The sequence below is a fragment of the Stigmatopora argus genome, chromosome 8 (genome assembly GCF_051989625.1).
Source record: "Stigmatopora argus isolate UIUO_Sarg chromosome 8, RoL_Sarg_1.0, whole genome shotgun sequence".
Classification (NCBI taxonomy): Eukaryota; Metazoa; Chordata; class Actinopteri; order Syngnathiformes; family Syngnathidae; genus Stigmatopora; species Stigmatopora argus.
This window is the reverse complement of record NC_135394.1, coordinates 13,442,529-13,456,771: the sequence shown is the minus strand read 5'-3', so window position 1 is coordinate 13,456,771 and position 14,243 is coordinate 13,442,529. Positions and strand designations below refer to the sequence as shown.

The window sequence follows — 14,243 nt, the reverse complement described above, 5'->3', positions numbered from 1 at the left end:
TCTTCAGAGAGGATACCCAGCATTCCACAGATAAGACCCCAGCGTTGTCTGCTTGGGGTGGGCTTAGCCTGGCCCTTTAGCTGCTTATGATGGGATAGGGAAATACACCAAAGTGCTGGACTACAGCTCAGACAGGGACTCTTCAGCCGCTTACTGTGGGCAGGACAAGGCTTTAACCTCGAAAAAGCTTCTTATACCAGACATATTTAAGGGGTGCCCACCAAAACCTTGTCCAGCTACTTAATCAATTGGTCACTTACAAACATTGCTCAAGGTCTTTTGCATTAAACAAATGTAAAAGTAGCAACCAGATTTCACTTAAGGATTCTTGGGATTTAAGTTTAATTTTCTGGTCAATCCTCATTTGTGCCTGAAAACATACAGAAAAAATGAGCCCATATTTGGCAATAAAATCTATTGGATTGACTCATTGGCAAAAGTGTCAAAAGCTAAATAGCGCTTACCCCATTTCCACCCAAGCTATAAAAAAGCAAAAACTGGCTGCAGACAAGGAGGATTAATGTCATGAGTTTGGAGCCTGCCATTGTGATCAAGCCTTGTGTGTTTCATTATCATTTTAGTTTTTTCCTTCTGGCATGATTGTGATAATACAAACAGCAAGAAGTGAGGCCTGAGACAGTGTCAGCTGACTGTGTGATGTGGCAGGAAGTAAATGACCTAGTGCCACAGACAGTCAGTGAATGGAACAGTCGTTCTCTTCTTTCTCACCACCTCCATTGCCCTGCCTGCTTGACTCATAATTTGAATCCAGGATAAGGTCAGTGTGATGAAGCAAGTTATGATGTCAGCAGTTCGTGTGCATGTGCAGGAAGAAACAGTGACTCCCTGAATTCCATTGAGGAATAAATGTCATGAGTCAGTGCAGAGGCAAGCACCTATCTTCGTCAGAGTCATTATAATTGTAGCAAAAGTGCTCTATGTTAAAAACTCAAATAAGTACTGAGACTGCAGATTTAAAACTACATAGAAGTAACAGAGGGCAACAAAACTGCATGTAATTTTGAGGAATATTTTCTTACAGAAGTTATAAACGCACTGTTCTCTTGAACGACAACATACAACTCACCGCAGGTAAGCTTTATTAAATTACACGGAGATTTGACTAGGGCTGGAAAATTAATCAAGTTTTAATCATAACCATGATTAAATTAATCTTATATCAATACTGACATTCCCAGTGCAGGCTTTGAGCATAACCAATCATGTACCTTGGAAGAACACATGGTTTAAAGACCTCATTAGGCGACCTAAAAAGGCAAGTGAACTCTGCAGCCCTCTGTGGAATGATGAGAGGAAAACCTAGACCAATAATGGGAGATGAAGAGCGTCACGGTGAAGACCTAAAACCACAAAAGTGATCAGAATGCATTGTTTGGTTTGGGAGGCCAAATTTAAGATGAAAACAACATTGGACATTATAATGGACAACCAATGTTAATGTTTTCTCCTGCAATAACAAAAATAAATTTGGACTGACAACAAACCAACTACTGTCCAACACCAAGCAATTAATCCTTGACACATTCGCTCAAGTTGGGTATAACTGTTTAATTCTACCATACATTTCAAATATCCGATAGTCTAGGGATCCAGACACACCCGTTGTTACTCTGTGCAACCAAAAGCTCATTTTAACTCCCTGGGGAAAGTGGAGCTGGGCCACTCAAGTATCCATCAAGACTAGAACTCTCGCTAACGTGACCTAATGGAGAAGGTTTGGCCCTTTGCCAATGCGGCATTGTCCGTTGGGCAAACAGCGAGATAGAAGCAAAGGAAGTCAAGACTTAATGTGTGTGTGTGTTAGTGTGTTTCGGTTGAGTGTGTGCATATCCCCTGCGGCATCTGGTCTTTACGTTTGTCTACTCTTGGGGATTCAAAAACACACTAAGGTCTGGCGATAGTGAGAGAATGCTCCTCTCTCTGCTGAGTGGCACTAATCAGCCTCGGGGTTGATGGAGTGCAGATGCAACCAAAATGGCTGTGAATGGATCAGTGCCTTCCCACTAGACTCTGCCATGTGGTCTATTCAAAAAACAGTCCTTTGTCGAATCAAAACGATACCTCTAGCGGGGAATTAACCATCAGACCCCAACTGGGCTAAAAAAACAATATCACAAATGCAGATACAGAACACAGTAAAAAAAAGAGTGAAGGGTAAAGGGCACTGTGTGCTCCCCCTATTCTTTGCGACGTGAAAAAGAGATGAGAACATCTGCTCCCTGCATTCAAAGAAGACAAGAAAGGAGCCATTGACTTGTTGATATGAGCATATTCCGTGAATAGTGACAACAAGCTTCTGTTAAAAAAATTCTATTATCTGGTGTACAAACTACAATAGAGGAAGAATAACAGTAGTTATGTCAGTTACGCAATAGGAATGTCAGTGTGCCATTGCAGTAGCTAATGCACCAGTTAACTAAGCAGACATTACAAAAAAGGGCCATGGAAGTGTTGTGTGTCAGTAGTTATTCATAAGCCTGGTGGGACACAAGGCTATTATTGTCCTCCATCTCAAATTAAGCTAAAACAGTGCAACAAAGTGCACACGTTTAATGACCATGCTAATTACCTTATTTGCACTTATCCTACCTCCACTAGCTGCAGAAAAAAGTCAGAGGTCACAGTTTCCAGTGACCATCAATGAAATATTTTAACATTTCTAAGTGAAAATGTTTGCTTGGAATTTTTTAAAATACCTTATTACATGGTTTCAAAAGAAATAGTTGCCGGTCAAGCAGAATTGCCATTACAGCAACGGACAGTGCTAATCAATCAAAACACAGTTATCTCAGGGATTGCATTGATCTGCCATTCCCAATGTCATGCGTCTGAGTCATGTATTGACGAACTAAAGCTGGCTGCTATCCAAGGTCCCATGGGGGGAGGTTTTGACCTCCTTATCACGGATGAAAACATCATAAGTTAGCTACTAGAAATACTAGCGCATTCTACATTCCACAATGTACATCCCTTCGGTTTTACTCAGCCCCGTGTCGAGTCGTCGTTTTGACCTTTGGCCAATCAAAAATGAGTTTGAGTCACAGCTTTATGAACTTCCAATTTCTATATATTTCAGAGCAGGTCACTAACCTTGTCAGCTACGACGGGGAAAGCCCTGAACAAACTTCGCTTTGCAGTGTGCATCAGTTTTTCCCTTTATCTTTAATGGTATAGCACTTTCCAACACAGATTCCCCTTCTCATTTGTCTTTTCCACTGCCTTCAATACCACCCCTCCTTTTTGCTCAATACCACAGGGCCTTTGGCACATTACCTCTAACTTAATCCAGATGTCAGGTTACACTAAGGCGAGCAAAGTATGGCCTTGAATTTAATTATGTTAGAACATAATTGTTTTATTATAATTTCATACAACAATAACAAACAACCAATGCTTGGATACAATAGAATTTCACCAAAAATACGAAGTCATATTTGAAGAATAAAAGTATTGTGGTACCTGTTAGAGTCCCACTACTTCCTTTTTGGGCCAATATGATAAATCCCATTCACAAACAGGATCCCATATATATATTTTTTTTAAACGAAGGGCACCTGCAGGCAGAACTTGGGAAAAGCGGAAAAGGAAGGGGATTATTGTACTCACTCACTCATGGAGGCTACTCTTGTGCTAAAAACACTTCCGACACATGCATCCATTGTGCTTCCAGCATGGCCACAGGAGTACACAGGCTTGAATGAAAAGGATTTACAGCAAACAATACAAAGTCTGCATCAACTCATAGACAGAAAAACTGATTACACAAAGATTGGTTGATTTTATCAGTGGTCTTCATTCTTGAGTAAATGGAAAGTCACACACAACTAAATAAGACAAAGACTACTTTTCCGAACTGAACACTTTTACTGTCCAATGATCACAGAATCACATAATGAGACCAATACGCTGCTCCATGCAGAGTAAAAAACAACACAAAATTAAACTTAGTGTCCGTGCAGTTCAGAAAATGAAAGAATGATTGACACGACAATTAAAATTAACAGTGACTCTTAATGTTATGGTGAGAATCTATCTCAAACTGGTTCCTCAAACAAAAAATTGCATCTCATGTTTGTGGTTTCAGTCAGACAACAAATCTTTCAATAAAATGAGGTGTCTGCGACAAGGTATCAATCAACCTTTTGTTGCCTCCCACACACACTCCTCAGGACTTGCACTCCTCTTTCACCTAACCCAGAGTTCCTGAAGGGTTTCTGACAAATCAGCTATTCATCAGTGACCTGAGACGACATGGTGAAAAGAGAGAAGACAAACAGAGCAGAGTCCAGTCTACAGTTATGCATCTGTACTTCTTCCATCACTTCAGACCTCTGCTGATCTCACCTATACTTCACCCATCTGTGGTCTTCTGTTTTTTGGTTCAGTCACCCTCAACAGCTTGTCAGGCATTCAGAACGAAAAGTGAGACATTTCAAATTTTGACAACCCTGTCTAACAAATGGTCCTTAAAAACAATAGACTACATCACCCTCCATTGACTCTTCCAGAAATTTAATGCAAACCAGGTTCTATTCTAAAGTCAGGTTACATAGCTATCTTTTTCTTTCCTTCAGAGAACATTGTAGGTGCAGTTTAAGCTACAAATCACAGATGTTTTATTTTGTTTTGTCATTGGAACTTCAGATCCATGCAGTCGTAAGCGTGACAATTAAACAGTGGCCATCAGGGCACAGCATTCGTGCAGGGTAAGAGCAATCCTAGCCCGAGGGTGGTCTCTGTCTGCCTCTTCTTTCATAATCCTGAGTCCAGGGGCAGGATCATTGACGGTAGAGTTGGTGGAGGGGGAGGGAATAGCTCTCACCGCAACTATCATCACAGAAATGTTTCCACTCTTTGCAAAATAAGCCACGTTTCCAATGAGTGGTAAAGTTCAAATTGCACTGAGGATAGTTTCGAATGAGGGATCCTGATGCGACTTGTGTTTCGATCGTGGGTGCGTAGTAGGCACGACATCAAGACATCCAGATATTGTGGACATGAGAAAAGCAAAGGAAGGGGGGTGGTTACATTTTACTCGCTATGAATTACTTTTTAATTGACAAATGATACTAGGAAAAAGTAAGTCTATGTACTCTTACCAGCGATAAACAATGCGAGTCCTCATGAATTGGCACATGTAATGTGAAATGCAGACTGAAAAACAGATTTAAAAAAAAAAAGGTATAAATTAATATGTTAGTCACCCAGTGCTTACACCATGGAAATTGGACAGTGAGACACTTGTGAACATTCCAAACTCTGGTTGCCATAACAATCTCTTCCTGTTTGAATAATTCTAAATCATCCAAAATACTGCAAAATTCAACAACTAGAATAGAGTCATTTCCAAACCATTATGGAAAGAGAAAATTTCCATTTTGGCAATAACTTACATCACATCTCTTGCATTTAACTGCAAAGCATGTTAAGAGCACATTACAGAAGCAACCATGTGTATCTTTCCCAAAGATTTGAATAACTCAGAAATTTGGCTGTCAGAAAAGGGTTATATTAAGTTACATTCCACAGACAGGCCACTTCGCACTTTACTTTGCAGTGCTGTTTTTTTTTTGTAATTCTGGTTCATAATCTGCTTGGATTGTGCGCCTGTAATCATCTAAACAAACCACCATTGGAAGATCAGTGGGATCGCAATCAAGCCTTTGATAGCGAGCATCTTGACCTGATATGTGTTCAAGCGAATGACGAATGGGGAGCTGCAAGTAGGCCATCCTGAAACAGTTGGTCTTTCCCTCACGTACACCCTATCATTAGAGCCGAGTCTATTTATAAAGCCCATAAATTTGGTTGGCCACACTGACAGTGCCAAGTTACCAAGGAGTTTGAGGAATTGATGACTTTACAGCCTCGCCAATCTCTCCCTCTCAATACCACCATCAACTCCTAGTTATTTTCTTCTTCTCTTTTGCTCACGGTTTGCTAGTGTGTAAAGAAGAAGACGTCATAGCAACCCACGACTACACAGCTCATTTACCAGTTTTCTGCAAAGTCAAATTCCCTTTCCTCTACCGAGTCAAGGCGGAGCGTGGAACACACTGGTGGCACATTTCTCTATCCTGATCTCCATCTTTCCATTCCTCTACTACCCTGTGTTCATTTGCTGAACACGGTTTTGTTACTGAGTCAACTCAACAAAAAACTAATTTTTAAAATCAACTCTGTGATGTGTCTGACTGAACAGTGTAATCATCATCAGATGGGATTTTAGTAGTGGATATTACCGATCAAGTCTACCGGTTACAAAAGCAACATGAGATCTAACGAGATAATCCAAGTCAAGAAGCAAGTCTGCATTGCTGTCATCCAAATATCTTGCTTATGAGCATGTTTGCAAAGCAAGAGCATAAAAAGCAAGTCTAAACACGCCATATATAGTCTGCCAAGTTTCCCTTTATGCAGTTTCTGTTAGACAATTACTGTCCACTTATCCCTCACCTGAAAAGATATGCGCCCAAACTAAAAACAATTATACAAGTCCAACAATAAAATGCATCACATCATACACATTGGTTGTGATATATGAGTAAGTTGGTAAAACATATTCCTAGTAGGGACACGTCAACTACTGTGCTAAAACATACAAGGTATCAGATCTACAAACAGCGAAGCAGGTTAAAAATTTACGCTCACTACTTCTTGAATGTTATATGACTGTACTATATTTTAGCATAAACTCTATAGCAGGGGTGTCAGACTCGGGTTGATTTGCGGGCCGCGTTAACGTCAACTCGATTTCATGTGGGCCGGATCATTTTAGATATAATATTTAGATTTTTTTAAATAAATTGATTAAAAGAACTGGATTAAAAGCCCTGAATATTCAGTTTTTTATAGATCTAAAACTATTTATTTTAGCTTTTTTTTTTAATTTTAGATTTATAAAATGATTTTTGAACTAAAAACACAAAAAAATTGATTAAAAAATTACAATTATTGATTTAAAAGGGGGAAAATCAGGAAATTTAATATACACCTTTACTCTTCATTTTAATTTGATCCTAAAACAGAAAGTCGGCACTCATGATTTACTTTCCCGGGCCACACAAAATGATGCGGCGGGCCAGATTTGGCCCCCGGGCCACCACTTTGACACATGTGCTCTATAGTGTTCAGACATGTGCACCAATTTGGTCATAAAAGTGTTAAGAACAGCGATGATGGAGACATTACCAGCGCACTGTGGATAAACATCACAGTATAATTTGGGAAAAACAATAATGGCCATAATATGAAAGTGGGTTGTAGAACCTTTCAGCAACTAATATTATTGCTTTCACTTGACCTTTGCACAATTAAAAAAAAATATTGCCAAAAGGGGCAAGTCTACCATTTCACTTTGACACCTTAAGCACACAAAATATGGACATGGTCCAAATTACACAACTATTCCCCAGATGCAGGCCGATAACTGTAATGAAAGATCGCAGAATTTGATTTATGCTGTATGAGATTAAAAATTCTGATGGGGAAAAATGCTTTCCTGGTATTTGTAAGGCTCATGTTACCTCTAATAAGATGAGCTGGGTAGTTTACATCTGCCTGATCAATAGGGCCGCAGTATATTTCATTCAAGAGGTCACCTACATCAGCTCAGCCTAGCACAGCAGCTGTACATAGCTAGAAGGCACGCTGTTAAGGGACTAATTAGAAATCACAGTGCGGCTGCTAACCTGCTCCACAATCCTCGTTTCAACGGGCTCCATGTCCCCAATTTGAAGAAAATAAAACAATTTGTCACCGATCCCGCCTTCTTAACCTCATTTGATGTTGTGCTAACAAACTTTGGTTACAAAAGAGGAAGAGCTACTTCCACATGTACTTCTAGTACCTTAAAAATAATAATAAAACAAAACGTGGAAGTCAGCAAACAGCTGATGCGGCACATGCACTGTGCATAAGCATATTTTAAAACACAGTCATTGAACTATTTTCATCAAATTTATCTAGGCAATGTTTCATGTTTCCAAGTAAACATTAGCAAATGAGATAAGATAATGTTGTTGACATACAGACCGCAACTTCAAAAGTAGGTTTTAGCTTTCCAGAATGAAAATGCTAGAAAACAACAGTTAAGAAAGAAAAAATTATGCTCTTGCCCCAATACTTGACAATTAAATTTCAAGGATATTTTTAATAGCAGACGTATAACACTCAAATTAAAAGTGACACAATTTTAAATTCAGCTATTTTTTTTAATGAAAAGCTTACCAGTGTGTCACGTGGGAGCTCTGCAAATCTTGACTTTTACTTATTGAGCATTCCAACATATTGCAATATTGTTAATAAAAATTGTCATTAAACAATTTACACATTGTAGCAAACAATTTACACATTGTAGCACAGTCCTTTAGTGAGCATTTGTTTTTCTACTGAAGCCCTTTATAAATTATCTGAACAATTCCGATCGGGGATAAAGAGAAATGTTGGTTGGTTTGCACGTCACAATTATGTTAGTCCGTATTTTCCTGTGCAAGATACTTTTGCACTTTTGCTGGATCTAAGCCACACCCCTCCCCCACCATTTCTGCACTTCCATCATCTCTGGAGCCAGAACTGACCAGATGGCTCATTTTGTTGAAAAATTCAAATTAAAATATTACAAAAATAACAATACTGTGTCAAGGGACTGTGAGACTCAATTAAAATGGGTGAAATATGCAAATTAACAAATCTAGACATATTTTTCTGGCTGTCAGTGAGATGGTTCACACCAAAAAACCTAAAACTTTTAAGTAATATTCAGCCCCAAATTCAGTTCTGTGGCTATCATAACCCCGACTTCAATGGTACCCTTGTGTCCCTGCCGCTATTGGCTGACAACCCTTATAACGTAGTGCTTAATGGTGGTTTTTGAGGTGCGTTTTCCAGTAAATTAGTCCATGTCAAGCATTCCTTCTTAAGGAAATCCTTTAATTATAACAATCTCCATTGGCCATTCTTTTGTGAGCTTGGCAACCCAAAATCAAGTGATTCAAAGAAGCTGTTCTGGATGTGAATACAACTTGAGACGAAGGAAGGCTACTTCAGAAAACATCATTTCAGACCAGGCTAAATCAAAGCAATGGAAAAAGTAAGTAAGATGGCAAAGATCTATCAAAGCAAAGTGCGTGTGGGTATGTGTGTAACTGTAATGTCCGTGCGTATGATTTTGTTTTTCCACCATGATGACATTAGTCATCATGAAAGTGCTTGGTCCAGCGATGAAATATGGAACCATTTGTTTTGGCCTGATGTACTTTTTAGAGTCAAAAGCCTTCAGGAATGACTCTAATAGTCAAATATTGACTGTAAATGAAGCACTTGGGAGGCAGGTAGTATAAATATACGAAAGCTGAGGAAGGGCAATTATTTCAAATTTCCGTGGAAATTACTTTTAAATCAGAATAAAATGTTCTCATTGAGTAACAGACATTTTTAGGGCAATGTATCTGCCAACAGTTGAACCGCATTATTTTAATTTGTACCACATGGAGCACAAATATAAGAGGACATGAACAATTGCACATCAGTCAATCATACATATTTTGTTTGGTCTTATTTTGTTTACTGAATGTTGTATTATGTATACTTCAATGTATGGTATGTGCTTTTATAAATACCTTGTATTTTTATGAGGTGAATCGTTGTTGGCTTTCATGGCTAGCTCATCCTTTGAAAAGAGGCATTGGCCTCTAGGGGTTAAAGGTTTTGTGCTCAAGACCACGCTATCCCAAACCAAGACAAGAACTCATCAGACCAAGATTTTGGGAGTCGAGACAGAGAAATGGCAAGAAAGAGAAAAGACCAACACTGTAAAAATAACATTTTCTGTTCAGGATATAGTCATTTAAAGCTACTGAAGAAAGATAGTATTTGGTTACTTTGTAGTCCTCCTAAAATCTAATTATTAAAGTGTTAGAGACGCGACTCAATGCTGGTCTTGACAGAAAATGGTGGGTTCAACCGCTGGGCACTCTGAGACAAGACCAAGACCTAAATGTTTTCAAGACCAGGACCTGTCTTGAATGTTGTACCAATGCAGTTTTTCCAGCTTCTTCCCCGGGCACAAAGATGCATGGTAGCTTCACTGAAGACTAATTTATCCATAGCTGCAAATGCCACCATGAACAGTTGTTCATGAGTGACGAGTTGTGTTTGTAACACGCCTCTCACACAAGTTCGACTGACATTGGTTCTAGTCCATTGGTGATTTTAATATACTGAAAACTGGAAGTATATTCTTCTCCAACGAGTAAAAATGACAAACTGAAATATGGCTGTCTTTCCATTGTTTAAATTGTGTACCACCACCAACACAATTAATATTGAGATGCAAGGTGTGCCATAGAAAATTCAAGTCAGTCTGAATATTATTACAATATGTACGAAAAAAATATGGTTACAGTGACAGCCCAAACAATACATACCTTCCACTAGAACGTTTTACTGAATAGTATACATTATGCCACCATTTGGTGTGGAGTTTTTTTTCCCCCAAAGTTGCCTTGGTCCACCAAGGCTTGGAAACACTATCATTGAGTCACATTTTTTACACCGTCTAGCAACGTTGTTGAGCAACAAGTTGAGACAGACAACTCATGCATACGTTACAAAGATGCTAACTAGCATGTTAACACAAGACACTTAAAATGACAGTTTTAGACCAAGCTAACTCACCTTTATAGGAGTCATTTCCTTTAGCTGCTCTGTCACTACACTGACTGTGAGCCAGTTTGTAAACGTCCATATGCTTCGGAAGTCAGGAATAATTCACCGTGTGGTAGGATAATGTTAAATTAAAAACTTTAGTCATTGTGCCACAACGAGACATATTAATGGAAGGTGAACGTACCTTTTCTCGCAGCTGCTCCCATTGTATATTGCTCGTCACTGTATTCCTTGCTATTAAAGCGACTATTGCTATTACTATTAAAAACAAACAAAAAAACAAAACAAAAAAGGCTAATTCACTCGTATTTCCGTGTCCTTTTTGTGGGGCAATTTGGTTGAAACCTGACCTCGGAGTCTGCGAGGGCTAACGCCGGATACGGACAAAGATACGAACACGAGCTTGAAACCGGCGCGGAAACTGGCAAATTTAACACAATAACACGAGTCGACCAAAAAAAGTGGCTTCCTCGTATGCCTCGGCGACACAAAGGAGAGTCGTCTTCTACATTCCGGGCTTCAAAATGTTCAAAAGTACATTTGTCGCAGGGTGATGGACAGCTTACTGATTGGCTAACCAAGCTAGCCCGTTGCCACTTCCTTTCTTTACTGCCTTAATAACAGCAGCTAGGCTGTGAGAAACCGCCAAGGGGAGGAAAAAAAGTTGAAGAAAAAAAAAGGTGACGCGTTCAATGAGGGCGCGCTGTTGCATTGAAATGAACAGCTTTTGGACAACAGACCCCCCCTACAGTATTTACAGTGGTGGTACGGCTCACCAACACTGCCACAATGGCGCCAACTGCACGATTAAAAGGTACATGACGGATTGTATTTACAGGAAGTGACGGGAAACCGTTTGAGCAGTTTGCTTGATGTCTTTGATACCCAAATCAACCATTTTATGCACGAATTATGATTTTTTTTTTTACCTTTACAGGGCACTCATTCACTCAATCCATTAATTCCAATAAACGTTCAATTACTCCCCCCATGCAGTCAAATTGGATTGGACGTCCATCGCCGTCAATGGCACTGAAACAGGATCCTTCACAGATTGTCTTCCCAGTCTATTAGTTTTATTTATTTAGTTTTCATGAGTATTGTATTAGTGAATGCATTTATTTGTAATTATACAATTATTATTCAATAATATGGGATATCATAGTATACATGTGTTTATTTCTTTAAAACTGATAATAATCAAATCAATTATTAAATACATTTAAAGCCCAGACTTGAAAATAGTGAAAAAATGTTTAGTTTTGTTTTTTGCTATTTGCCTATTTGGGATGTACACAGATCGTCCAAGTGTCTTTTTTTTATTCTTGGTAGTTATTTGATTTTATATTCATTTTTAGTTCTACAGGGCAAAATAATGTAATACTGCTTTTTGACCACAAGATGTTGACTTCCTCACATTGATGCATTTATTTTAGTTTGTTAGATCCCTTGGTTGCTCTACTCCAAGCAGTAACTTATTTTCTAACTAATTAACCCTGATTTAAAGATCTATAAGAAACTTAATAAATATATTAATATAGATACTGTGAACTTCTATAGGAGGGAAAAGTACAAAATACAGAAAATATTGGGCCACCTTTACAATCCCTAACTCTGTATCCTCCTTTTTTTTTTTTTTTTGAAAGATGAGTTTTTGCTACCAAAACAATATTTGTATGTATCAGCATTATGAGAATGGTTGGCACATTTAAAACACTTTTGAAAGTAAACATGACTGATGTGGTTACTACTGTTTGAAATTACATGTTGAGAATGAGGGCGTTTACAACTGCCAACAGGGTGTTGTTCACGCCTTGAGTTTCAGTTGCGTGAAAAAAAAACATTTTTTAAAAAATATATTTAAAGTTGCATGCCATCTCTCAGCACTATTATGACTTTAATAGTATATTCTGCAATATTTTGACATGTTTTACAGGTGGTTAGCGCATGGGCGTCACCACTCTGGGTTCAAATCCAGGTCAGCCGACCTGTGTGGAGTTTGCATGTTCTCCCCGGGCTTGCGTGGGTTTTCTCTGGGTACTCCGGTTTCCTCCTACATCTCAAAAACTGCAAGGCAGCCTGATTGAACACTCTCCATTGGTTGTCTGTCTCCTTGTGCCATGCAATTCAGGATGTCCCCCACTTGGTGCCTGTAGTTAGCTGGGATAGGCTCCAGCACCCCCTTTGTGAGGGTAAGCTGTTCAGAAAATGAATAAATAAAACTTTTACTTTGACCAGACTGCACAATTCAAAGAGAATCAATCAGTATAAATATTAGTAGTTAGTTGTGTTTAATTTTTGGGGTACTCGGTCGTTTGGTCGCCGGTCTTTTGGTCGCCGGTCTTTTGGTCGCCGGTCTTTTGGTCGCCGGTCTTTTGGTCGCCGGTCTTTTGGTCGCCCGGAAGGTTATTGATAATTACCATTTAAATCGTTGCTCAAATTCCCTAAATACAAACTGCAAATTATTATTTAGTCATATTTAATGCCCTATCAATTATTAGGCTAAAGATAAGCTCCAAATTTCTCGTACTTTTATTGTGTTTTGTTGGAGAACTTGTTAAGACCCTGACTGACGTAGCTTCTTAAAGGGACAACGCATGTAAATACAAACTCTTATACACTCACACGCGTGACAGGATGATTCACCTAAAGACGTTTCGCCGACGGACGTTTGACAGACTTTAGGCGAATCATCCGAGTACCCTCACACGTCCGCTCAGTGAAACTGCTCAGGGCCATTGTTGGCTTTTATTGATGCCTAGACCGTGTTTTTTTACCTTGTTTTGTCGCCGGTCTTTTGGTCGGCCCGTTGTCGCGGTCCGGGCGACCAATAGACCGCGACCAAAAGTCCGGCGACCAAAAGACTGCGACCAAAAGTCCGGCGACCAAAAGACCGCGACCAAAAGACCGCGACCAAAAGACCGCGACCAAAAGACCGCGACCAAAAGACCGCGACCAAAAGACCGGCGACCAAACGACCGGTCACAAATTTTTGGTTGTAGTGGTGCCACTGAATGAGAACTCTGGGTCAAAATATTAGAATTGCAATACTATTGGAATCTCCAATTCAAATGATTATAAAAATAAAATAAATAAATAAACATGACACTAACATTGGTGAAATGTGCTGTCCATAAAACGCTTTGTCAAAGTCAAGTTTGCAACGCATGGCTTAAGATTGTGTGGTACATTTTGTCACTTGTATCAGCAGGGAGGGGCACCGTCACCATCTGATGGAGGCTTCCTGTTTTTCTGGTGTGCATTCTGAGAATTATTGGGGAAGAAAAGCATTCTAGTTTGAGCCCTGATGTTGACGTAATCTCGTAAAAGCAAATGTGGCGCTTGACACTCCTTTTCAAAAGCTTTGAGTCATCTTTAAATGGCCGTGTGCACATTTTGAAAGAAGCCTTTTATTGGGCAACTTGGACAATACACTTCATGTGCAGTCACAGGGAAAGATGCTGTAGGAACTCATGTTAGTCACAATGCAGGACACCAAAATGGTGCACAAAAGTGACAGTTTGAATGCCCTCCTAAGAGATAAAATGCTTCCG

General features: G+C 39.3%; 1 protein-coding gene across 4 annotated transcripts in view; it reads right to left on the bottom strand.

Moving 5' to 3' along the window:
• Nucleotides 1–11,479, bottom strand: part of LOC144078580 (myosin IXB) — a 41,159-nt gene extending 29,680 nt beyond the window's left edge. For all 4 annotated transcript variants that reach the window (XM_077606772.1, XM_077606774.1, XM_077606775.1 and 1 more), the window contains exon 1: nucleotides 10,874–11,479. The gene's annotated coding sequence lies outside the window, so the exon portion shown is untranslated. The remainder of the gene's footprint in view (nucleotides 1–10,873) is intronic.
• Nucleotides 11,480–14,243: the final 2,764 nt, after the last annotated feature.